The sequence below is a fragment of the Pogona vitticeps genome, chromosome 2, assembly GCF_051106095.1.
Source record: "Pogona vitticeps strain Pit_001003342236 chromosome 2, PviZW2.1, whole genome shotgun sequence".
Classification (NCBI taxonomy): Eukaryota; Metazoa; Chordata; class Lepidosauria; order Squamata; family Agamidae; genus Pogona; species Pogona vitticeps.
In genome coordinates, this window is record NC_135784.1 from 235072045 (window position 1) to 235099346 (window position 27302).

General features: G+C 39.0%; 1 long non-coding RNA gene across 1 annotated transcript; it reads left to right on the plus strand.

Annotated features, from left to right (window-relative positions):
* The first annotated feature begins 477 nt into the window (after window positions 1–477).
* Window positions 478–5881, plus strand: LOC144586604 (uncharacterized). Its single transcript, XR_013541521.1, has 2 exons — window positions 478–2394; window positions 5252–5881. It is a non-coding gene; the product is annotated as an uncharacterized LOC144586604 (long non-coding RNA).
* Window positions 5882–27302: the final 21421 nt, after the last annotated feature.

Below are 27302 nucleotides of genomic sequence, written 5' to 3' on the forward strand. Positions count from 1 at the left end.
ACATGTCTCCAAATGGGGGAGGGTCGTCTTATACGCCAGGTGCACTTCAGTTGGGATAGACATAGCTGCCCATAGTGGCCTTCTGATGCTCACCCGGTGCCCATAGTAGCCTCCTGATGCCTGCCCACCTCATTCTACATACCATCCAGTATTGTGCGGTATAAGCGTGGCCGCGGCGAGCATCAGCAGCGAGACAGGGGTGCCAGCCTTTTCAATGTGACCGGCCCGTTCTGCTCAGTGAGAAGCAGCGGTGCTCCGGCCCACCCCTTGTCTATGCAGACCTCACACATGCGCACTTGCGCACTAGTGCCGGTCACAGGGAGATGCAGGGTCGGGCCGGAGGCACTGCGGTCACGCTGCGGCCATACAATGGTGACAATGAATAGCAGCTTTTATTTGGTGTGTGGAAGGTGTGCAGAAGAGGGGGTAGTCTTATACGGCGAGTATATAAATATTTTCATCCTAAATATTTTTTTTATAACAAATGAGTAGACATCCCTTGAAGTCACTCTACCCTATATGGTATAGTGAATAAAGTGACAGACTAGGGCTGGGGAGATCTGGATCCAAATCCCTACTTCTCCATAAAAACTCACTGCAGGGCTGGAACTGCTGAAACCACTTCTTAAATATCACTCACTTTGAAAGCCCTTTTAGAGTAGGTCAGTTCTGACTTGACAGTGGACAACATAACAACCCTTGAAGGCAGAGCTGTAATTAGGATTTTGATCCAGGATACTGAAAGGTATGTGGTGTCAATATTTGCTGCTGAAAGGACATGAAATGGACCATTGCTATTTGCCGCTAGAAGGGCACAAACCCACTGACCATCAAATGCCTGCAGTTGTTTCTCCCCAGGCAAAAGAAACTGATAGGCTCAATGCAGAACAATTATACCCTGAGCCTCAAATGTTTACTCCCATTCTTCCATCTACTTCCTCAGTATGGCGATCTTTCATGGCATGAATTTAACCAGAAGGGTAGAAAAGCCCAGTGTCCAAATGGCTAGTTACAGCTTTGCTTGACTTTTCAACCACTAAGAGCAGAATAGTGTAATGTAGTGGGTTAAGTGCTGAGTCCGAACATGGAAAACCCAAAATGGAGGTCCCTGTTCAGGCAATAGTACTCAGCTTGTATCCTTGGCTAATCAACACATCTCAACTTGGCTGATCTCATAGGGCAATAAACTTTGCTTGTGCTGGATGGAAGTAACGAAATGTAAAGCTGCAATATATATAGCTGAGAAACACCTGGGGAATAAAAGCAGTCTAAGTTTTAAAAACTGTATAAGATGAAGACATGGATTTGTAACATTGTTCAGGTCTGCTGTGTTAGATTAGAAGTCCATAGCACTGATGCTTTTCTTCCCACAAGGTCCAGCTACATGTGTTTAGGAACCTCATGCTGATACTTAAAGCCTGAAGAAGGGAAAAGGTTATCTCAGACATCTCCCTCTGGTTTTCTTCTTACATGATAATTAAACAAGAAGAATGTAAGTATATGTTGTTATCAACATAGTAGGGCTTGGAAGAAATGTATTAGATCCCTATTTCAATTTAAATGTTCTTAATTCTACACTTTCAAACACGTACAGTATACAAACTAAGACTCAATTATCCTGAAAATCTGTTATTTTTTGTTAAAAAAATTAGCAATGGGAATCTCCAGTAAAAAAGAGAGAAATAGTATAAAATATGCATGTTTGAGAAAAGCACAAAAATATATATGTTTGTGAAAAAAACATTGCGGTCCAGTTTATTAAGAAAATTGCTTGCAAAGTGGTGTGTTTTAGGTAAAAATACACATAAAAAGGGGAAATTTGCACAATTTTCATGCACTTTTTTTTAAAAAATCAACATTTGGGATAAGCAATACTTAAGAGGGAAATATAGAAGATCCAAAACTGACAGATTCATCCATCTCTAGGTTCACAGAGTTCTGAGAAACAAGATGGCACCTCAGACTATGTGGGGATTTCTTAATGGGCACTTATGTTTTAAAGCAACTGCTTTTATACCTCTGGTTTCTCCCTCCTCCAGAGGTCAGGTTGCACTTTCTATTTTTCTCTCAACCCATGCCTTTTGAACTGCAGCTAATCCTTTATGGATTGCATCTATTTTGTCACACAGCACTCTGAAAGGCAGCAACGCTCAGCTCAAATTCTGCTGCTTTTTGTATTACCCGAGCTCCATAGGAATGGCTGGATTTGTATTGGCGTAACAGAGAGAAGAGGATTCGGCCAAATACCTTCTCATGCTGTGCTTGGCGGGAACAAGTGTGTTAAAACTTGAAGACAAAAAAGAATCAGAGTCTGTGCTTACAATTGGCGATAGTTTAAGGAACATTTCCTTTGCTCTTTTCTTCAGACTGCAGAGACCGAGTACAGGGTAGAAGGTAAGATCAAAAGCAACAACTTCCACAATATTTCCTCAGTTTGAACCTTTTAAAGGTTTTTTTTTTTACCGCCATAAAGCTCACTTAAAAGAAGACAAGGAGGTTTGACTTCTCTGTCTGCACACACCCATCTCTCTTTTTTTTTGTACCACCAACAGTGGGAGGGAAAAACATACCTTAATGCTGATTGTTCCCAAATGTAATCAAACCTGTCTTTTCTATTTCACAAAAATCACATTGTTGCATATAGCTTCGGTATGCCCTGCAGGACTTAGAGCAAGTAGTCTTCAGAATCTCCTCAGATGATGGGTGTTCCTAAGGCAGACATCTATGGTTAAACCTACTCACCACAGCTTAGGCCTGAGCTGCATCACACAACTCAGGGTTTGCCGCTCAGTTTCAGTGGTCAGAATACTATCTGTGTTCTCATAACGCTTCTGTAAATTACTACAACTAATTGCAGCTAATTGGTGAGTAGCCGAGACACACTGCAGCTGCGCATCAGGTTGTGTGAGCAGGCGCATGACCAAGATGCCTCCTGATAATCTTCAGTCAGCTGCAATTCCAGGGAGGCTTCCTGTTATAAAAACTCCCTGTCTCAAAAGAGCTTTTAAACAGAGATAGAAGAAATGTTTTTTTAAAAAAAAATTAGGAAGCAAGAAATAGGAACCTATTGTCCTGTTCAGGCTCTTTGTCCACCTCACCTAATATAATGGACACTGACTGGCAGCAGTTTCCTAGAAGGAGTTTTTCCAAGCCCAACCTGGAGACATTGGGGGTTAGATCCGGAGCCTTTGGCATACGGAGCATGTGCTGCCCGAGCAAGCTACAGCCCCTCCTTCTGATACTGCCCCTGCCTACCAAAAAGCAAAGGCAGAGATACAAACCATGAGGGAGCACAATTCTAAAATCCCTAAGTAGATGAACCACATGCTGACAACTAAAGTTGGGAGATGAGTGAAAAAGTCTCTTGCTCCTCCTTATGGCTTTCTCCTCACATGATAATTGAGCAAGAGGGGTGATATATATTTTGATCAACATATTAGAGATTGGGAAGCACATAGCATGTCGTTATGGACTGTGAATAGCTGGCTGGATTGCTCAATGGTTTAGGTATCCGGCTACAGAGCCTGAGGTTGGGAGTTTGATTCCTCACTCTGTCTCCAGGGATAAGAGCCAACCTGGATGACTTTGGGCAAGCTATACAGTCCAAGGATGGCCCAGAAGAAGGGAATAGCAAACCACTTCTGAGTACTTTCTACCTAGAAAATCCTGGAAAGGGTAGCCATAAGTCAGTATTCACTTGACAGCACATAATGATGATTATTATATATCATGGATGTCATTATATACTGTGGGTGACATTATATACCAGAATCATAGAAGAAATTTGTACAGGTATTAAGAAAAGCAAAGGGTACAACGAGTATAAGCTTTCAAGATCTCCAGATTTTTTTTATCAGTTAAGATGTTCCATAATGAGTCTTCAACATTAAGATTTTGCTTTGCTTTGCTTTGCTTGCTCCTTCCTCACACCCACCTGCTTTTTGTAACTTCTTGAAAAATCTGCACACTTTAAAAAAAACCCTTTGGGTTAACCACCCCCCCCCCCAAAAAAAATCTAAGATTAGTGATTAAGCAGTATTCACCATTTTCTGGTTCAAACCATAAAAATTCCAGGCAGAGGGTTCAGCCAAAGCTGGGACATTTTTGAAATGCTAAAGAAAGAAAGAAAGAAAGAAAGAAAGAAAGAAAGAAAGAAAGAAAGAAAGAAAGAAAGAAAGAAAGAAAGAAAGAAAGAAAGAAAGAAAGAAAGAAAGAAAGAAAAAGCCTAAGCCTGGAATGGGTGCCATTTTCCTTCCTGAAACAGTAGACTGTGTGTTTGGGCACAGCGCTGGCTCTAAACTGAACATTTCAGCATTTCTTGTGCCAATTACATTCACTTGCTTTCAATTTCAGGACAAGAAGAGAAAAAAAATATATATCCCTGGCAGCTGCGTTTCCTCTACTCTACAATGTTCTTTTAAAGATCTAAATACGGTTGTGCTCAGATCTCCATATTCCTTTATCAAGGCACTGCTCCTGCTGTTGGGAATTCTAGTACAGAAATGGTTATTACCACTTTGCTAAAGGCAGCTATTACTCTACTTATCTGAAGACAAAGAAAGACAAGACCCTGTAAAAATGAGATTTTAATCATTGGCTTGTTTTATTTGATACTGTGATTTTAATCATTTTGCCCTCTCTGAGCCTTGGTTTTATTAAATTACAAAATATGAAAAGAGGCATGAATCCTGCTAAGGGGTTTCTGCTTAAAACATATTTAGAGTTTGATACTTCAGAGAGAGAGAGAGAGAGAGAGAGAGAGAGAGAGAGAGAGAGATGGGGCAGTGTTTCTCAACCAGTTTGCTTGTCTGTTCTGCTCCAGTTGTCTCCCCTAACCATCTCTTCTATCTTTTGGCATTGCTCCCCTGCCCATCTTCTGAAAAATATTGTTTTTGTCTCTTGGGCATGGTGAGGTTCCAGTTTTTTAAAGTTCTGGATTTCACCCCCAGAACAAAAAGCACTGATTAAAAACATTAAAATGAAATCATGCTGCTTACTATACATTAAAAAAGAAGACCTGCAATAGATTGTGGAACAATTTCCCTAGGGCTTAGGAAAGTTACTTTATTGGACTACACCACCCAGATTGCCCCATTCACAGCATGGCCTCTGGGCATCCCAATTGGCAATTCTGGAATTTCCTGCCTCTCGAAGTAACTTTACAAAGTTCTCAACTCTCTAGGTGGTGGACCAAATGCATGAAAATCCTCTTCCAAGACTGCACTTTATCTCTCCTTTTTGATTTTGACAGGAAGTCTGGGACAAGAAAAGAAATAGTTTATTTCTGAATTCATTCAGGAGTCATCGCTTTGCTTGGAGAGCTGGGTGGAAAATTCCAGCCAAAGGTTACCAAGGGTGAAGCTTGAAACCACACACACACACACTCCAAAGACGGAGTTTGAACTTGTCTCTAAGAAGTAAATCACCTGCTATGAATATTTGGGACTCTCATGTATGTTTCTGCTCATTTCACAAAACATTGGTGCATAGCCTGAAGAGGTAGACCAGATCTATAAAAGCTCACTGTTTGGATGATTGTTTTTTTTTTTTTAGTGGTCTAATAAATGTATCCCCTACTCTTGCATTCTGAATTATATGGTGTAGTACTTTCAGAGTCTGTTGCCGTTATATATATTTTAAACTTTTCCTGAATTCTGTCAGTTTTCTTCACGTTTGCACCACACTCTCTCTTAAACATCCTCTATCACTCTCACAACATTCAAATTGACTCTCTGCCCCTCTTCAAACTTCCATACACCAAAACTTCATTTAGAAAGCTATGAATGACTGAACCAAAGAGGGGACAGACACTATAGCTGCCCGTCACATCTTCCTTCCTTCCTTCCTTTCCACCAACTCATTGTCAGCGTTCTGCACCCCAATTGTTTACCAGATTCTTCCTTTCTCGGGACTGTAGCTTTTGAAGATCATGAGAAGAACCATAACCTACTCCTTTGTTCTTTCTATCCTTCCTTCCCTTTGTATGTACTAGCTGTTTTGCTTTGCCATCTGCATTACTCCAACTTCCTCTCTTGCCACAGGCTGTCTTGCCACAAGCAAGGGTTTCTTTTGTATCTAACACAATGACACACCAGTGAAGAAGAAAGTCTGCAAAACATTTTGAAACAATAAGCAAAAAGAGAGGCCATAGTAAAATAAATGTGCAATAGAAAACAACAGTACAAAACAAGAAAATACTAACTCTAATGGAAGAGGATAGAGTCAAGTAAAGAACTGACCTGAAAATCTATTCTGCCACCAGGAGTCCACAAAAACATTAGAAGGCTTGTTCCATGTAAAGTCATCACATCCCTCACAGGATCCACAGCTACACAGACTGCACAGTACCAGCTGGCTAGAGTCTGTACCGAAGTTCAGCAATGGCCCCAAATCTTGTTACACTTTCAAGGCAGTTAACATCTGTCTCCTTGGCTAGGATCACAGCATGTTCCCTCTTAATTGGCAAAATGTTTGAAGATTAACTCACTACTTGGCAAATTGATAACACATGTATCTTGAAAGTATTTGGTTAATGAGCAAATTGAGAACAGATTGAGTTTCCAGGCATGGGGATCCATAATTAATTCTGGGTGATGACCACATATCTTAATGTCATGCATCTGTCTTCACAGATAGCTATTGGTTAGGTCAAGGAACAGACATGTGAAGAAAAGCAAAATAGCACTGTGACCTAACCTCTACTCAAGGTAATAATGGCCCATAATGAGGATGATGTGCCATCAATGTCATTTTGACTTATAATGATTATTCAGAAAGGGTTTACTGTTTCCTTCTTCTGAGGGTGCTCTGGGATTGTGCAGCTTGCTCGAGGCCACACAGGCTGGCTCTACTCAGAGGAGGCACAGTGGGCAATTGAGCTCCAACCTCTTAGTCTGCAGCAAGATAGCAAACTCACTGAGGTATCCAAGGCCTTAGCAAAAATAAATATTTGCACATATAATTTTTATTTATTTATTTAATTTAATTTATATCCCGCCTATCTAGTCACGGTGGACTACTCAGATAAGCTGTATCTCTATGCAAGAAAGCTTGGGCATATCAGAAAACTCAAAGCACTACATCTCATCAGAATCCCATAGTCTTCTGGATATGGCACTACACTTCCCTCTCTGCCAGGTACAGATGATTTTAAATGTCAGTACAGAGGATAAAGGATCACTGGCCATCACACTAAATCCCTTCCACCTAACTCATATTTACTTTTGGCTTGGCCTACTGTGCATAACACAAGAATATGTTGGCATCTGACCTCCCACAGGCTATTCCCAGGCCCCGAAAAAAATTCATTCCCTTCTACATACACAGGGAGTTCTGGGTGGTTCTATTTCATTTAATCTCAAATATGGTTTTAGTGGGGGAAAAGTCTGCTTAATACATTGTACTTTGAAGTGCCCTTCCTTTCTGTAATCATAGTTAAGATTAGGCACAAGCTGAAATGAGAGAGCAAGCTCAAACAATGGAGGTGAAATCTTAGGAATCCTACATCAGAGGAAAGGGGGAAAGGAACAGCATTGCAAGGCAGAATGGTTGGAAGCTAACGATTCTGTCATGCTGGTGAACTAAGTTTACTTCCAGTCTACATTTTGAAGCAAACTCACTTAATTTGGAACTCCATTATCCCTCAATCTTTACATTACTCTCAATTTTGAGATACTGTTCTCAGCTTTAAAAACATATGCCAAGATTATTATAAAATGCCATATTTCATAAAAAATGCATGCAAAATAATTACTGGATGAAAATATGATAGCAGTAGAGCAAGCTGATTTTAGAGAGTGTAGATCCACTATGGACCATTGTCTCATTATCCAACACCTTATAGAGAAATATGCGTCAAAGGGTCAAACCTCATTATATGCCGCATTTGTCGATCTGAAAGCAGCCTCGATTCGATCTCAAGACAGCAACTATGGGCCAATTTAGAAGCCACCGCAATAGATAAACAATTACTTCTATTGTTGTGCGTGCTACATGACAATACCAACCTCCAGGTGAGGCTCAATAGGAAAGGAAATTTAACAGAACCAATTAACACCTATAGAGGAATAAGACAGGGCTGCTTACTGGTCCCCTCTCTGTTTAATTTATACATAAGTGATATAGTAGAATACCTGAACTCTCCTAGTCTCCACCCTCCAAAATTACATCAAAGACATATTTCTATCCTTCTTTATGTGGACGATGCCATGATTTTAGCTAGAACTCCAATCGGCCTAAAGAGAGCCTTTAAGAAATTTGCAGACTCCTGCAAAATGAAGGAATTAGAAATAAATTATCAAAAGACAAAAAATTATGGCCTATGGTAGAAGACAAAAGAAAAGGTATTGGACTATAAAAGGGCAATCTCTCAAACAGGTTTCCTGTTTTAAATATCTATGTATGGCCCTTCAATCCACTGGGGACAGAAAGGCTCATATACAATATGCAGCTGCCCAAGGGGAAAAAACAGCAAATGCCATCTTAAGATTCTACCATTCCAAAGGGGGTCAATATATTCCAGCAGCCCAAAAACTCTTTCAGGCAAAGGTGGTCAGCCAGATGCTCTCTACGGCACCTTTATAGGGCCTCCATCTAGCTGCTTTGATCTGATAGAGTGGGCTCAGACTAAATTCCTTAGATAAATTCTTGAAGTTTCAAGATGCGTACCAAATGCACAAATTCGTTTAGAGACAGGCTCACTAACAGTGAGAGCCAAAATTACACTAGCCTCCCTTCAGTACTGGCTTAAAATAAATTATCAATTTATCATCTACTTCTAGAGGACAATCTTCAATTGCAGTGATTGAAAGCGGAATTGCAAGTTATGGGCTTCTCTCCACAAGCAATACTGAGTATGCAATGGGATGAAGCGAAATCAACCCTTAAACAGAAAATAATAGACATGGAAAGACAGGTAGATCTTAGTAGATGCCCCAACTTTAGAGTGATAGACACGCACAAATATCGCTTGCTCCCCATGGCCTATCTATCACAGCTTGAGACATATAAGTTTAGGAAAGCCTTTACTCTGGCTAGATGTGAGGCCTTTCCCTCGGCGGTGTTGGAAGGCAGATTTAAGAAGATCCCAAGGGAACAAAGACTCTGTCCTTGTGGATCTGGTGAGAAAGAATCCATTGAGCATATGATGCTCAGATGTAACAGGCATAACAAGATTCAAGGGAAATATATTGCACCTTCTTAAAAGACACGGCAAGCCAATCAGACTCGGACTACTGTAACTGATTGTTAATTGATCAAAATTGGACTACTACAGAACTGGTAGCAAAATTTTGGTCAGCATGCCATAGTAGCCAGAATAGATAGCTAAACCCTTAGACATTGGTCTTTTATTGTTATATTTGGAGTTTTATTGCTTTTTGTTTATTTGATTTGGCTTTTTGCAGTATATGTCAGTACTTGAAGCTCTGCATTCAGTTTTGTTTTCTGTATGGCTTGATGCTGTAATAATAAAGTATGTATTGGATGAAAAATACAATACATTTAACAAAATACATATAATAAGGAAAATCTTGTATCTTGTTTTTGCAGACAATTGCAATATTCCATCTGGTGATGGGTGGGACTTTAAGTACAGAATTTAAATTCATAAAATTTGAGTGTGGAAAAAAGTGAAAGTGACAGATCTCCCTTTCCCCTAAATGTAGGTAATATTTGTGTTCATTTTAAGTCAGAATTTATCAGACTTCACAAAATGTGAACATGCTTGAGAACAAACTGATATTTTTTTCCATTCTATATTGCATTTATCTTTTTTCTCATAATAGAGGAGAAAACTGAAGATAAAATTTTGAACTATTCAGAACTTTCTGTGTTAACTATGGAGTGAGAACTAGTGATCTGTAGTTGATAGGGTGTCAGACTAGGACTTAGGAGACTTCAGTGCAAAGCCACTGTTGGATATGAAATTCACCGTGCAGTGGCAATAATAAAGCAACCCTTTAAATTTCTCACATACCTTGGAAACCATTCTATGGCTATCAAAACATAATGTGGATCACACACATACACTTACACAGTATAAGTAAATGGCCAACAAATCTGATTCAAAAGGAGAAATGATAGTCTCAGAATGTAAAAAAAAAATCCTTTTTTTTTTTTTTTTGCAATTTAAAATTACCCAATGCTATAATGTCATCTTGAACCCTTTTAAGGTGAGGTAAAATATTTTAAATACATAAATAAATTCAGGATGAAAAAAACACTGGGCAATTTTAAATTGAAACAATGATATATTTTCTTACATTCTGAGACCACAGTTTCTCCTTTAAACAGCCGATAATTGTAGGGATCATGAGAAACAACTTTTGTGAAATAAATTAGTGTGCCTCAGCACTTGATTGCTGTGATGCATAATTTGTATCTTGTTCTATGTTTTTATGTAAAAATTGTTTTAGATATATATTTATTGTATTATTTTATGTTGTTAGCCGCCTAGAATGGTCCTCATCCGACGGCGGGATATAAATAAATAAATAAATAAATAAATAAATAAATAAATAAATAAATAAATAAATAAATTGTATTGTGGACAAGAAGCTACTTTTAGGACAGAATATAGAGAGATAGAATGATTTCCTGTAGGCAAGAATGTCAGACAAAGGTGCATTTTGTCCCCTTATCTGTTCAATCTGTGCACAGAACATATCATATGGAAAGCCAGACTGAAGGAGCAGTCAAATCTGGTGGAATATCAGTTATTTAAGACATGTAGATGATTTTACTGCCAGAAGGCAGCAAAGACTTGAAATAACTTTTAGTGAAAATGAAAAAAGTGTGAAAGTAGGACTGCAGTTGAACATTAAGAAGACCAAAACTATGACTACAAAAGAACTACACAACTTTAACGCTGACAATGAAGAAACTGAAATTATTAAAGATTTTGTATACAGTGGTGCCTCGCAAGACGAGCGCTCCGTTTTACAATGAAATCGCATAACGATGAAGTTTTTGCGATTGCAAAAGTGATCACAAAATGATGTTTCCTATGGGGGAATTTTGCTTTGTGATGATTGGTTCCCTGCTTCAGGAACCGATTCTCGCAAAATGACAATTTTCCTACAGCTGATCGGTGGATTCAAAATGGCCACCAGGTAAAAAAATGGCTGCCCGCTGTTTTCTGGGACTGATTCCTCACTGCATGGGCAGCGAAAATGGCCATGCTATGGAGGATCTTCACTGGACGGTGAGTTTCAAGCCCATAGGAATGCATTAATCAGGTTTTAATGCGTTTCTATGGGCTCTTTAATTTCGCTTTACGATGTTTTCGTTCTACAGCAATTTCGCTGGAACGAATTAACATCGTAATGCGAGGCACCACTGTACCTTTCTTCAATCATTCAATTCAAATGAAGAATGTAGCCAAGAAATCAGAAGACGGCTGAGACTTGGAAGGGTAGCAATGAAGTAATTAGAAAAGAGAATCAAGTGTAAGGAGACGTCACTGAAAGCCAAGACAAGTATCATCCACAGTCTTGTATTGCTGATCATCATGTATGGCTGGACAATAAAGATGGCTGACAGGGAAAAATGGTTTTGTTTGATATGTGGTGATGGAGGAGTGCTCTGCATTTGCCATGGATTGCCAGAAAGATGAACAAGAAAGTGTCCTATATCAAATCAAGCTGGAAGTATCTGGAAGCAAAAATGTTGAAACTGAGACTGTCCTACTTTGGACACATCATGAGAAGGAAGGATTCTCTGGAAAATACAATAATTCGGGGCAAATTTAAAGGTAGCAGAAAAAGATGAAGACCAAATATAAAATGGATTGACTCCTAAAGGAAGCCACAGGCTTGAGTTTCCAAGAGACTGTTAAGGACAGAACATTGTGGAAACTGCTCATTCTTAGGATCACCCTGAGTCGGAGGTGACCTGACTGTTAATAACAACAACAAAATTACCCTGTGGGGGTTTTATGGCTGATAGCCTCTGACACTCTCTCAAAAGATACACAGCCTAAAACTGTTTTCTGCCAGAGAAGAACAGAGGCTTCAAATGACATATTTCCCTCCTGTTATAAGAGAAATTGCTGTGTGTGTATGGGCCAGAATTTCAACAAGTCCAAAGTTTTAATTCTGAGCACACTACTGTGATAATAATATCAGATTGTTATTTACATCCCCATTTCTGCTAGATTGTGTTTAGTACTGTCAAGATCAAAGCCGAACAAAACTATCCTTCCCCCTTTCCTGTTTCATCCCCCCCACTTTGTCACTATCCTTTACCCTTATAGGCATGAAAATGGAAATTCTTTTCTGTTATGCAGAGATAATGTTGCTATGGTTATAATTCTGTAAAGGTAAAATAGATTTATCAAAATAATTGGAGGCATGTACTGCCACTAAGGTCAGTGATTGCTGAGACAGGCTGACATGAAATGACTTAACTTTTAATTTGCTTCATCTCTCCCCCTCTCGCTCCCTCCTTCCCCTCTTTTTTCATCTCTCCCTTTCAGGGGAAGTAGGGATGCAGCATATGCTGACAGGAGTTTAACACAGGAACTCTGCCTTCAGACCACAGTCGGAAACATTAATGCATCAATTAATTTGACTGTCTGATGTGTTTGAAAGAGATCCCTCATGCAGGAAATGTTAGTTCTTTGACCATGGGCATTGGCAGCAAGTCTAAAGTGTAATGGGAACATGGGAAACTGCCTTGTACTGTACCAGATCATAGGTACATCTGGCTCAATAGCTCTCTAGGGATTTTTCTCAGCCCTACTTGTTGATATTGGGCATTCAACATGAGACCTTTGGCATAAGAAGGCTAAATCCAATTTAAGTTCCAACTAGAGTAGACTCCATGAAATGCAGGGCGTTTCTTAGTGATAAGAAACATAACATATATTGATTTCAGCAGCTTGTGTCTAACACTGGATTTCAACCAAAGTTAGACACATTTGATGACTATTACTTGATCCACTTTTTGAGCAAACCAACTTGATCTGAATTTTCCTTGTCTGGGGTGCAACTGAAATATAGTTATGTTTTCATTTATCACATTTCTCCAAATTTTGTGACATGACTCTCAGTTCCCAACCCCCAAATGTACTGATGTGCATGTAAAAATTATATATTTTAGCCAAAGGTCAAACAAGCCAAGCATAATTTAGAATGAAATCTGTACAAAAGTGTTTTTCTAAATATACTGTACTAAAGTATACCACTATGTGACAAAGAGCAATTAACTGTCTAGTATTTTCCCTCTTTATGAATGCAAAAGAATATGCTTCATGTTCATAACTAAAGTCAGAAACATTTCCCAGGATCGTGGGTGTTTTTCTGCTTTAATGTGCAAGTGTTAAATGGGATTTAAAGGTGCATTTCCCCCTGTAGAAATTCAGAATGGAATTATTGGCTTCAGATGCAAAAAGTGAAGATGGACATATTAGTGCTGAACAGGTATTACCTCAGAACTTTTTTCTCTGAAAAGACATTTGGGAACTGAGGAGAAAGATGGGAGGAAGAATACTTTTAGAGAGGAGGCTGTGGGGGACCTCACTGTCCTCATTTAAATGTAAGAAATAACATGATTTTGATGGACTATACTATTTCACATATACATGAAAAACCTGAAAGAGGCTGTTCAGAATTTTGGGGTGTCATCAGCACACCGGTGTGCTGATGACACCCAACTCAATCTGTTTTTTGAGATTTTCCAGGAGGCCCTTCTCTCACACTCTCTTTAAATATTTTCACAGGAAATAGTTTAAAATCTTTTAAAATCTATTTTAAAAATACCTGCTATGCACATATAATGGAAATACAGGAACAACTATATTGCTGGGAAAAGCGAGTGGAGCAGGAGGAAAAGAGGTGGGTTGACTCAGCAAAGGAAGCCACAAATGTTGGTTTCCAAGATTTGAGCAGGATGTAATGGAAAGAGACAATATTGTCTGCTGTTGCTGCTGTCTCCTTACTTGTGAGTAAATCAGGTAAAAATTGGCTTTGAAAGCATCCCCAGGCACAAAGCAACTAAACAGTAATTTCACAGCTTAAATAAGTGAACTGTTGAATATTATTCTCTTTTTACAATATATTTTTAAATATTTTCACAGAAAGCAGTTTAAAATGTTTGTTCAGGAAGGTGTTAACTGCTTTCTTTCAGAGTCCCTTCCGACTAGCAGGGTCAAAAGTTCAATCTGTTTAGAAATTTGGGGAACTTATGAGAAAGCTGTAAACTGGCAATGGTGCGGCTAAAAAATATTGTAAATAAATAAATAAATAAATAAACTAGTGTTTTGTGTTTTTTTTTTTTTTTGCTTCAAAAGTACTAATTGCTAAAGGTCTATTAGAGCCAAGCATGGGTTCATTTGTGTGAAATTTTTTCAAAGCACACACCAGGGATAATTTTTTCCAGGTATGTTAATTTTATCTTATCAGTGTTTCTGATCTGTTTTAAATCTGCTGCAGATTTCTTTCTGCACAGGGTAAAGACAGTGTTACTTTTTAAAAAACCATAACTCGAAAACTGTCTTTCCAAATGTCCTCAGAGCAGGAGCAGACAGTCTTCTGCCATTGTAACAAATTTGGTGCTGATCTAACTCCCAATGTTTGCATTAGACTTTTTTGTTTGGAGTTCCACCCCTTCTGGAGTTACGGGGTAGAACTTTTTTTAAAAAAAGTTTTGGAAATATAATGACTGGACTCTCACCCAGTCATATACAGTGGTGCCCCGCATAGCAAGGTTAATCCGTTCCGGATTAACCTTCGCTATGGGAAAACATCGTAAAACGGATCAAAAACCCCAAATGGGCCCAAAACTCACCGTTCTCCGATGTTTTCCCTTGTTCCGGCGGCCATCTTGGGTGTACCGGTGGCCATTTTGAGCGTCCTGGCGGCCATTTTCGGTGTACCGGTGCACATTTTTTGTGTTCTGGCGGCCATCTTGGGTGTACCAGTGGCCATTTTTTTTGTTCCGGCGGCCATCTTGGGTGTTCCGGCGGCCATTTTTTTGTTCGGTGGCCATCTTGGGTGTACCGGCACCCATTTTTTGTGTTCCGGCGGCCATTTTGGAGCCACAGAACAGCTGTTCCCCCATCGTAATGCAAGCGTGCCCTCGCATTAGCGATGGGGAAATCCGCATCGCAATGCGGATTCATCGTTCAACTGTGCACTCGTTATACGAGGCACCACTATATCTGTTAAAAGGTAAAGGTTCCCCTTGACAATTTCTGTCCAGTCGTGTTCGACTCTAGGGGGCGGTGCTCATCCCCGTTTCCAAGCCATAGAGCCAGCGTTTTGTCCGAAGACAATCTTCCGTGGTCACATGGCCAGTGTGACTTAGACACGGAACGCTGTTACCTTCCCACCGAGGTGGTCCCTATTTATCTACTTGCATTTGCATGCTTTCGAACCGCTAGGTTGGCGGGAGCTGGGACGAGTGTCGGGCACTCACTCACACTTTTAAAAAGTATATATCTGTTAATGCAGCCTAAAATAGCATTTGCCTTTTTTTCTTTGTAGCCACACTATGCTGTTATCTCTTGTTCAGTTTGTAATCTGAAACAATTCCAAGACCCTTCTCACATGTAGCATTGCTGAGTCAATGGTAGCGTGAGGAATTAACTTAGAAAAAATGCAAACATTTAATGAATTTGTTAGGGTAAAGGTGAAAATTTCCAAACTATGTCCATTTGCACAAACTTCCAAGAGAACAAAAATATGCATAACATCTCACAACCTCATAGAAAACAAGGAGAAGGAAAAAAAGGCAGGTGAGATATAGAGAGGTGCCATGGCATTGATACTGAGGATTCCCACATCCTTTAGGGTTTGCAGGAATTTTAGGACCAAAAATTTCCCCACCCACCACAGCTCTTCACCTTTAAGAACCTCCCTTTGTGAATTATCTAATCCCATTTATTTCCCATCTAAACTAATGGCGGTCATCAACTGTGAGGGTTGATGACCGTCATTGGCAGATTCCATGAATTGGGTGCTGCTGCTAAGGAAGGGTTTCCTTTAATCTGTCCTGGAATTAATTGCCAATTGTTTCATTGAATGGACCCAAATGCTAGAAAGGCAGGGCTTTTTTTTTTTTTTTTAAATCAGTCCATTTTCCCCCCACCATGCATAATTTTCAGAACCTCTGCCGTACCTTCAGATTTTACCAGACACACAAAGCCCTGTAAATGAAAAGTATTTTTAATCTCAAATTCGGAGGGCTATGAGTGGCTCCCCCAATGAAAAGAACACACCCACTCACACAGAAGTGAGCATTTAGCATACAATCGCATCTGGGTGAGAGCGAAGGGACGTCCTTTCCTCCTTTCTACTTGGTTATTAAATACAAAGGATAAGGAGGTGAGAGGTCTTTCTATTACATGTGCTGCTTGAAGCTGACTGCCAATGCGGCGTTACAAGAATAAATGTTGAACTAAGAGGTAGCTCTGCCATTCTCTCTGTGCAGGTCAGCACAGTGGCACGGATTAAACAGTCTCCCAGGAAAGCCAGAAATAATTTTAATTGAGTCCAAGCCTCACAGTACAATATATATTTCCTAAAATAGATGCTTTCTTAATGCATAAAGGTCTGTAATAGTGCAAAAAGCGGCTGCTGATTCTAACCCTAGTTGGGGGGAAATTGCCTTCTCTCTTTGGTTGTGTTTAATCTCTATCTCTCCAGGCTGTTATGTATTTTTCTTTGTCCCCCTTATGCCTTCATCATTCGCCTTGCAAGACTATTATCTCAAATTGAAATGTGTGTGTGGGAGGGGCTGAGCAATATTGTTGGGAGAAAGTTGGAAAAGCCCTCCCCATGTTCTGATATGTACAATTGATGATGATGATGACCACCATCACCATCATCATCATCATCATCATCATCATCATCATCATCATCATCCATCCATCCATCCATCCATCCATCCATCCATACATACATACATACATACCCTGTTTCCCTGAAAATAAGACCTAACCTGAAAATAAGCCCTAGTGTGATTTTTCAGGATGCTCATAATATAAGCCCTACGGCCAAAATAAGCCTCAGTTAAGTGAAACTCTGCCCTCCACCATTGTGCATCAACCAGAAGAAGATTACATGGCTTTATTTGAATAAATGTAGATTGTTGTACATGAAAAAAAAATCCCCTGAAAATAAGCCCTAATGTGTTTTGGGGGCAAAAATTAATATAAGACTATATTGGTTTTTGGTTTGTTTTCTTTGAATTAGGTCTTGCACCCTTGATTGATTTTTGTTTGTTTTCTCTTCACTTGCAATGGGTCCTGCACGGCTGATTGCTTTTCTCCCCTCCCCCCCTTTGGCTTGAAGGGATTAATCACCTTTCCGACCGGTCTTGTAATGGGTGTGGTTTTTTGAGTCATTTTTTTCCTTTGGCCAGAATGGATTAATTGAATTTTAATGCATTCCTATGGGAAATGGTGCTTTGACTTATGACCATTTCAAGTTACAACCATCTTCCTGAACCACTAAAGTTCATAAGTTGAGGCACCACTGTATCTTTTAGCTCTCAGGTCTTTTTCAGAGGGTTGGGGACAATAGTTCAAGGAGACGCCAATAGTGGAACCATATTTTCTTCTCAGTTTGATAAGAAATAATTACAAACAATAGTTACCTAAATATTATTTATTTATTTATTTATTTATTTATTTATTTATTTATTTATTTATTTATTTATTTATTTATTTATTTATTATCAGAGTGTTGCACATAGTGGAGTGTAAATTACATGCACATAAGTGCTTCACTGAATTTCTGGACAACCTCAGGAAATTTGTCCTGTATCCAAGTAGCCCCATTTTACTTTATTGAAAAACGTTATTGCTTTGAAGTCAGTTATGTGACTTGCAGATGATACAGATAGACTTTTGTCCTGCTGGGAGACACTCTTCAGCATTCATCCATTAGTCAAGGTATGTTGTTTTTGTTCTCCATAAGTTTAACCTACCTTCTTCTGGTTTAATATTTAGAGCTTGAGATGTGTGCAGAAAATGTCTTGATTTAGCCATCATCTAGGAGATGGGTGTCCACGAAGTGGAGGGTTTTGGTGCTATATTAACTTATTTCATCCGTTATTTCCCCACACCTCTTGACAGACTTCTGGAAGGGCAATGCCAACCAAATAATAGACTTTTTCAATTGGGATAGGTTTCAGGCAGCCAATAATAATCCTGCAATATTCATTACGAGCTAAGTTCACTTGTTTGGCACATGCCAATTTATACCATACAGCACTAGTATAGTCTGCTGTGTAGTAGCACGGGGACAAAGCTGTTGTTCTTTCTGATTCATTTGAAATATAGTACTGGAAGAGAGCTCTGCTGAGACCCTTGACTGCCAGAAAGTTGAACAAGTGGGTCCTAGATCAAATCAAGCCTGACCTATCTCTGGAGGCAAAAATGACAAAAGTGAGGCTATCATATTTTGAGTGTATTATTAGAAGGCAAGCTTCCCTGGAAAAAAACAACAATGCTGGAAAAAGTTGAGGGTAGCAGGAAAAGAGAAAGACCAAGTATGAGATGGATTGACTCCCTAAAGGAAGCTACACGTTTGAGTTTACAAGAGCTGAGCAAGGCTATTGAGGACAGGACATTTTTGAGATTGCTCATCTATAGGGTCACCATAAGCAACTTGATGCCATGTAACAAAAATAACAACAGTGTAGATAAAGCTGTTCAAGAGCAGAGCCAGGCAGGGGTGCATTAAGTAGCTCCAACTTTAGAGTGCATTTTAGTTCCAATAATCCCAACAAAACTTGTGTTTACAAAATCCTCTTCCAGTGGATGGATGGATGGATGGATGGATGGATGGATGGATGGATGGATGGATGGATGGATGGATGGATAGATAGATAGATAGATAGATAGATAGATAGATAGATAGATAGATAGATAGATAGATAGATAGATAGATAGATAGATAGATAGATAGATAGATAGATAGATAGATAGATAGATAGATAGATAGATAGTTGGATTATGGAAGAAATAAAGTTATTCCTCATTAAGTTACAATCATAATATTATACAGTTCTACTTTGGTTACTGGGGAAAAGAATAAGTTACAAGTAGCCAGTTGTGTTTATTTACGAGAGAGCTTCTTATCATTGGACTACTCACTAAAGCTCTTGTCTTCACATACACAGTTTTAAATGGATGCCTGAAATTTCCACATACTATACACATACTGTTACATACCATAAAGTAAATTTACATACCATAAAGTAAATGTCATTGTACAAAATTGAGCATACTTTGGAGTGAACATTAGAGAGGGGCACAAACCTGAAAAATGGTGGCCCGTGGTTGGTCACAAACCACAACCCACAAGCCACCACAAACCAATCAGAAAATCGAACTGTGAACTGGTTTCGGTTTTCGATCCATGCCTGGTTTTGTGGGGTCCATCTTCTCCTGTTGGAGCCTGGGTGCTGCATTCTTCCTAGTTCATTCCCCCTTCCCAGTTTGTACTTCAGTTCATGCCCATCTCTAGTGAACATGCATGACGTCATATTATTAAATTTCACAATCAAAATAGAGAAGCATAGGAAACAGAGTCTACAAAATGGCTGACAATGTTAATTCCTATTTATACTGCTTAGCAAGACTAACAGTTCTGAAACATGACTGAATGTTATTTTAGCCACTCTACAAAATACGGGACAACACGGCAGCTACACATTAGGCATGAAACCAACAAGGTTTTAAACTGTAATTAGAGCTGGCCCATTGACTCAGTAGGGAACTGGTGAATTAACTCTTCTGTAAATTGAATTGAGAGACTAGGCCTACTTGAGTTGCAAGTTACGCATGAATATCAGACAAGATATTCCACGATATTTATAGCACAAATGGTTAAGGTTAAGATAAAACATAAGGTTTGTTTGTTTTTTAAACCCTATTTTTATAAGATTTTATGTATCCTTTTATGTGGGAGCTGGCTGGATATCTCAATGACTTTGGTATCTGGCTGCAGAGCCAGAAATTGGGAATTTGATTCACCACTGTGCCTCCTGTGAGTAGTGCCAGCCATGTGGCCTTGGGCAGGCTGCACAGTCCCCCAGGGAATGGTAAACCACTTCTGAGTATTGTCTACCTGGAAAACCCTGAAAAGGATTGCTATAAGTCAGAATTGACTTAACAGCACATTCAAAAAGACCAGGAATAATCAAAATTACAAAAATATTGACTGGTATTATATCACAGATACAGATTTTCACCAAAAACCTAAGTATCTGTCAAATATTTGTACTGTATGTATGTATGTATGTATGTATGTATGTATGTATGTATGTATGTATGTATGTATGTATGTATGTATGTATGTATGTATGTATGTATGTATGTATGTATGTATGTATGTATGTACCATGTTTCCCCAAAAATAAGACAGGGTCTTATATTAATTTTTGCTCCAAAAAAAGCATTAGGGCTTATTTTCAGGGAATGTTTTATTTTTATCATGTATAACAATCGACATTTATTCAAATGCAGTTATGTCACCTTCTTCTGGTTGCTGCACAATGCTGCACAATGGTGGAGGGTGGGCTTTCACTTAACTGGGGATTATTTTGGGGGTAGAGCTTATATTACAAGCATGCTGAAAAATCATACTAGGGCTTATTTTCAGGTTAGGTCTTATTTTCAGGGAAAGGGTATGTATGTATGTATGTATGTATGTATGTATGTATGTATGGATGGATGGATGGATGGATGGATGGATGGATGGATGATGATGATGGTCATCATCATCATCATCAATTGTACATATCAGAACATGGGGAGGGCTTTTCCATCTTTCTCCCAACAATACTGCTTATCCCCTCCCACACACACATTTCAGTTTGAGATAATAGTCTTGCAAGGTGAATGATGAAGGCATAAGGGGGTTAGGTCTTATTTTCAGGGAAACAGGGTAGGATTACATGAGTAAGGGTATAAGAAATTTAACCCTGAAAATGTGAAATGTAATTATATCATGGAGGTCTGAACAGTAAGAAACTGCCTGGTGGAGATTACTTCAGGACAAAGAGAAGTAACCTTGAAATGAAAGGGTGGGGATGGAAAAATGTGACAGGTTAAGTAGCAATTTACTGAATGTCCATTAATGGCCATTACAGAACAATTATGAACCTTTGATTCATTTCCACATGAATCTGTGTGAATAGCAAATGATCTAATGGAACCACTACTGTAGCAACTCCTAAACAGAGTATATGAGACTTTGCATTGACTCTGCCAGCTTAGGAGGCATAAGCAAGAGGGAATGTCTCTTATCAGAGAGCGTCTGCTACCAAAGTTGAGTCTATGGGATTTTGCATTAGCCTTCTACTAGTGGAATCTTCAAACTTGGAAAGAATATATAAATTATAGATGAGGATATATAAATATCCATGCTTATAAAACGGCTGGCGTAATGTAAACTAGCCACCAGCTAGGATAGAGTTAGTGAAGCCAGCTGCCAGATAGCTGAGCCACAACAAGCAACCAAGCCAAGCTGAGAAGCTCAAAGGAAGAAAAATATTAAAGCAACTGCAGAGATACGGCAACATGGAGGCAGCACACTGAAACCATGAATTGTCCTCCACAGATTTTAACTATCAGAGGTCAGGGTGAGCATCTAGAAACCTTAGTAATTTTCCATGTGTGTGTTCAAATACAGTGGGGTCTTGACTTACAAACGGTTCAACTTACACACTTTTTGACTCATACACTTCTCTGTCCACAAAATTCCATTTCGACTTGCAAACGGAGACTCGATGTACAAACCCCCGGGAGGGCTGGTCTACTGCCCGGGGAAAGTTTGGTAGACTGGGTCTCCCAGGGGAAGTGGCGGCGGCAGTGGCAGGGACCTCCAAGATGCCTTCCAGGGCTTCTCCGCCATCATGGGAGGCATTTCAGAGCCCCACCACCACTGCCGATAGTGGCTCCGAAGAATTGTGTGGGTCAGGCATTCTGGCTTGCAAAGACTGGACTAAGGTGTGACTTCCAGAATCCTGACTGTCTGTGTTTTTGTAGAAGAATTGTGTGGGTCAGGCATTCTGGCTTGCAAAGACTGGGCTAAGGTGTGACTTCCAGAATCCTGCCTGTCTGTGTTTTTGCAGAAGAATTGTGTGGGTCAGGCATTTTGGCTTGCAAAGACTGGGCTAAGGTGTGACTTCCAGACTCCTGTCTCTGTGTTAAACATGCTTTAAAATTGGCTTCGTTGAAAAAAAAAGATTTCAAAAGTAATTTTAAAACTGTTCCCTGCCTCCCCCCTCCTTTCCTGAACTTTTCTTGACCTAAGAAAAAAAAAAGAAAATATCCCCCTCTAGTGGTAGAAGGTGGAATAGCAGCTTCCCATTAGTTTCTATGGACGGAAAAGAGCAGATACGGATTAAGTGGTTTTCAATGCATTCCTATGGGAAATGCAGATTCGACCTACAAACTTTTCGACTTACAAACTGCCTTCCAATACGGATTAAGTTTGTAAGTCGAGACCCCACTGTATGCTAAAAGACTTAGAAATATATTTCTACTTTTATATATTTTCACTTTTTTTTACAATATTTGCTTATTTGCTTTTTAAAGCTATAAGCTCTTATTTTTTGGACTGGGATAAGCTGTATGGGATATTTTCTTTAAATAAAAGCTTATAATTGAAATATTTGTGTCTGAATTAAATATTTGCCTACAACTCAAGTTCATATATTGTAGGCATGTGTACCTACAATTTTGTTCATAGCTGTGAGAACAGTTTTTGAAGTAAAATGTTACATGTTTTCAACAACTCTGAATTTTTCAACAACTTTGAAGAAGCAATGGGATGAATAAAGCTTACAGAATTAGAGAAGCTCAAGATTGGAAGTTATATTTTTGGCAGGCCAGCCAGGAGACCAGATTGATTAATTACTGCCCCTTGCCATTCCTGGTGAACGAGCTGGGAGCAAGTAAATGACATATACCCAAGTGAACGTTGATATGATTGTCTTGGTTATTTGATTCACACTGGTATTTAACCCTTCCAGGGATAAATATTAGCTGTGATGGACCACCACAGATTCAAACTCCTAAGTGGTGTTATAAAGTTCTATAGTGCTCTGAGGGTATTGTTTGCTTTTCATACTTTTGATTCTGACAGCCTCTACTCCAATGTGGGGAGGACTTGTACGTTGGGGCCAAATCTAGCATGGGGAATCCCATCTCTGGCACATTCTTCAGAGTAACGTAAGGCTCAAGTTTCTAGCATCTCCTTTCCTCCTGTCTTGAGTGATGCTCTATAAGGAAAAGTGGAAGTTAAAAGAATATAGAGTTCTGAAACAACACTAGTTTAGAATGCATGTTATTTTGGATGAAAACACCAAAATAGACTAAATATGACTCCTTTTTTAAAAACAGACTAAAAGGAATAGGGTTGGGTTGTTTTCTCCTAGAATTGGAGAAGACACAGACTCAAGGGAAGGAAGCAGTCAGAGCCCAAAGCACTTGATTAAACTTTTTAATATTTTCTTTTAGTTCTTTTTTTCTCTTTTAAAGCTTTCAAGTTTTAATCACTACCTTATGGGATTTGGTAAGAAATTGTTAAAAATAATTGCATACAATAATCACAGATGGAACTGCATGAAAGCAGATTCAAGGAAACAGCATGTTCTAACTTTCTGTAATCAAGGCTTAAGGGAGCTACATTTTTTCCCTGTCAATATCAAAATTATTATTTATTAGTTGTACTGTAAAGTAAAAAAAATCCTGGAGTTAGGATTTTTGCTAAAAGTAGTCTGGGGAAAATTCCTTGTGCTTTGATAGACTGAGTAAGTATACCAAAAGAACTTTAAAATCTCTCAAAGGATAATGAAAGTTTCGAGATGGATTTTCCCTACCGTCATTTTCTGTTCAGGATGGGGTTCTCCATTTTGAGTAACAGAAATCAATTTGCCATTGAATTTTGAACCGTGATTCAGGCACTGGCCATAGAACAGGGATTTATGGATTCATATGGTTACTTAATTTTTCGGTCACAAGTGTTCTAAATATTGATTTAGTTTGTTTGTCATCTGCTTGTCCTTGCTAATACAGTACTGTTTAGTGTGTGCAGCAGGATAAAGTGACCTGCTTCAGGCAATACAATATGAGAGACAGCTGAAGACAGAAAATTCTATCTATGCAGCTTAATTTAAAGTCCTAGCAAGGTTTTTATGGAGTGGAGTATTTGGTTTCACTCAAGGCAACCACATGGCCTAGGGTGCAGCAGCTACAACAAACCGAGGCACTGCAGATGGGGAAGAGGTGAGGTGGTGGTGGTAGAGGTGAGGCTGGGAAGGAAAACTAGACAACTTGCCACTCTTTATATCCCCTACTTGAGGTAACCATCTGATTCAGCCTAATGGCAAGGTCAGTGCAGTTGGTGGTAAACTCTTTGTCTGCCATCAGAGAACTAACTTGGCTAAAGCTAGTGAGTTTCATCACCAGAAATTGGACCTCTAGAAATTTGACAGTAATTATGAATGCCTAGAGTGGTCTTAATTGACTAGATAGGCGGGATAGAAAATAAATAAATAAATGAATGAATGAATGAATGAATGAATGAATGAATAAATAAATAAATAAATAAATAAATAAATAAATAAATAAATAAATAAATAATGATAATAATGATAATAATGATGATAATGATGATAATAATGATAATGATAATGATGATGATAATGATAATGATAATAATGATAATAATGATAATAATAATAATAATAATAATAATAATAATAATAATAATAATAATAATAATAATAATAATAATAATAATAATAATAATAATAATAATAATAATAATAATAATAATAATAATAATAATAATAATAATAATAATAATAATAATAGTGATCTGCATTAGCTGACAGAATCTTGCACCTTGCCATTCCTGGCACTCTCACTCCAGTGAGATCATGGACCTTTAAGGTATGTGAGACAAACTTACACAAACATGCATAAAAAGAAAAACATTGTGGGTTATGGCTGCACTATATGATTGTAATTAGGGTTGTGCACTGTCTTCAGACAAATGTGTAAATATTGACCAAATGAGAAGTCCTTGTGTGTTTTCAGGATAACTATGGGATGGAACATAGATCCCCAGAAGCACTCATGAAGCAGAGCGGTAACTTGCACGGATGTCTCCTGTTAGATCTACTATTCATGCATCATGATTAGAAGTGGGAAAGGCTATGAGAAACAAAGGATAAGGGTGAATTGCCAGCAATGAAGGATGTCCTTGCCTTAGAAATAAATCTTCCTTACCTTTCCTACTACAAAGCCATTGATCTGATTTAAAGATAATCCTCCTCCTCCTCCTCCTCCTCCTCATCTTAGAACTGCATTGCTGGAAGGGACGCTATGGATCATTGAGTCCAAGCCCTGTCAAGAAGGTACAGTGGGGAATCAAACTAGCCAGATGCCTCAACCATTGAGCTATCCAGCAAACGAATTAAAAGAAGAAAGATCAGGAACCTTGGTAGCAGCTGGACAGCAGACTGAACAGCAGATGCGCAGGTCACCTGGTCACTTTGGTGAGATGTATTTCTAATTTTATACCTCTACAGATAAATCAACATATGGAACTTTATACAAATCCACATCCCCTTTTATTTTCCTTTTTTTTTTTTGTGATGCATGTCCTACTTGTTGGTGACATGTAAGCGAGTCACCCTTACTTTAATAGTACAGCAGAGTCTAGAAGGTCTTTGAATGATGTCTTGGGAGAGCATCCAGGGATGATTCTAATTCCCCAACTTTAGCACTGGCAAGAGTGGAAACAACAAAGTACGTTAATTAGACATTTAAAGCCCCACACTAGAGCTTCCAGACTGCAAGTGCTATTGATATTCCCACAGTATTGTGACATAATTGATTAAAATAACGCTTAAGGTCCCTCTCATTATGGGTACCTTTGGTATTCATTGGAGTATCATGGATCATAATGACTTCATTTGGGATTCAAGGATGTTATATATTTCTCCATAGGTGCTCATGGACACTTTCAAATGAATTGCTTTCTTTTCTCTCCTGGACCCTTTGATGGCATGCTAATGTAAAAAAAGCATTTGCACTTATGCTTTTCCCCAACCCATCTGGTGCCATGGGCAGAACTTCTTCCACGGCATTTGAATTATTAAAATAAAAAGGTCCCCCCCTCTCTCTCTTGCTAAAAACCTGCTGGATTTTAAATACGTAAGAGTGAGCCAAACACAATTTAATTTCTTCTTCTTTCTAGTAAAAGTATTCCAGACCATCTTCACAGGAACCTACTGGCTGACAGGCAACATCGTCTTTGTTCCTTCAATTAGAAAATGCTGATGAATAAGTGTAAACTGTATATATGTGTCCTAGAGACAGAAATTTCAGAAGATTAAGCTTCACTTTTATAAACCATGTCTCCTCCAGTGAAGTTTCCCTCCCTCCCTCCCTTCAGTGAGCTATGAGTAAAATCGAACAGTCAAGGGAGAAAGGTTTTACTCTGCACAGCAGAGGTGGGCAGTTTGTGGTGTTCTAGACATTGTTGAACAGCCTAACCCTAACCTGAATGATGGGCTATTCCCATCATTCCTCACCATTGACTATGCTGTTTAGGGCCATTGAGAGTTTCAGTTCAGCTACATCACAAAGGCCACCAACTCTCATATCCTGCTGTACCGGCTGCACACACAAGGGTTGTGGGCATAAAAGACTTTGCTCAGACGTTTCTGGGTGACCAGAAGTAGACTGTATGCTTGTCCCAGTGACACTGAAACTGGACTGCTATAACATACTCCATAGGGGCCAGTTTCTGAAGAGTCTTTAGAAACTTCAATTGGTGTAGATTCCAAAAAGGATGCTCATGGTAATTCATATTATACCTTTTATAAAATAGCTGCACTAACTTCCAGCATATTTCTGGTACGTGTAAAGGAGCATGAATCCAAAATATGTAAGGGATGGCCTCTGCTCAAACAAATTCAAGGTGAAAGAGGGCCTCTTCTTTAGCCCTGGTGATGCAAGACTGACCTGGGACACATGGCAGGGCCTTTTCTGTGACCACACCACACTTCACAGTAATTCATTTCATGTATTTTCCTTCATCTGTTGAAGGCTTTTGTTTTGTTTTGTTTTACATACAGACATCATCAACTACCTGGATTACTGACTATGCTATCTCTTTTATGACTGCATTGATTTTGTTACTGTTTTATTAGATCACTAAAATTACAAACGGAAGCCTGTTTTCAGCTCCGTACAGGTTTCCATCAGGCTGGGCACCACAAAGCTCTGGATGGTGGAGAGAAACATAAAAACTCCAAAAATCATGGGAAAG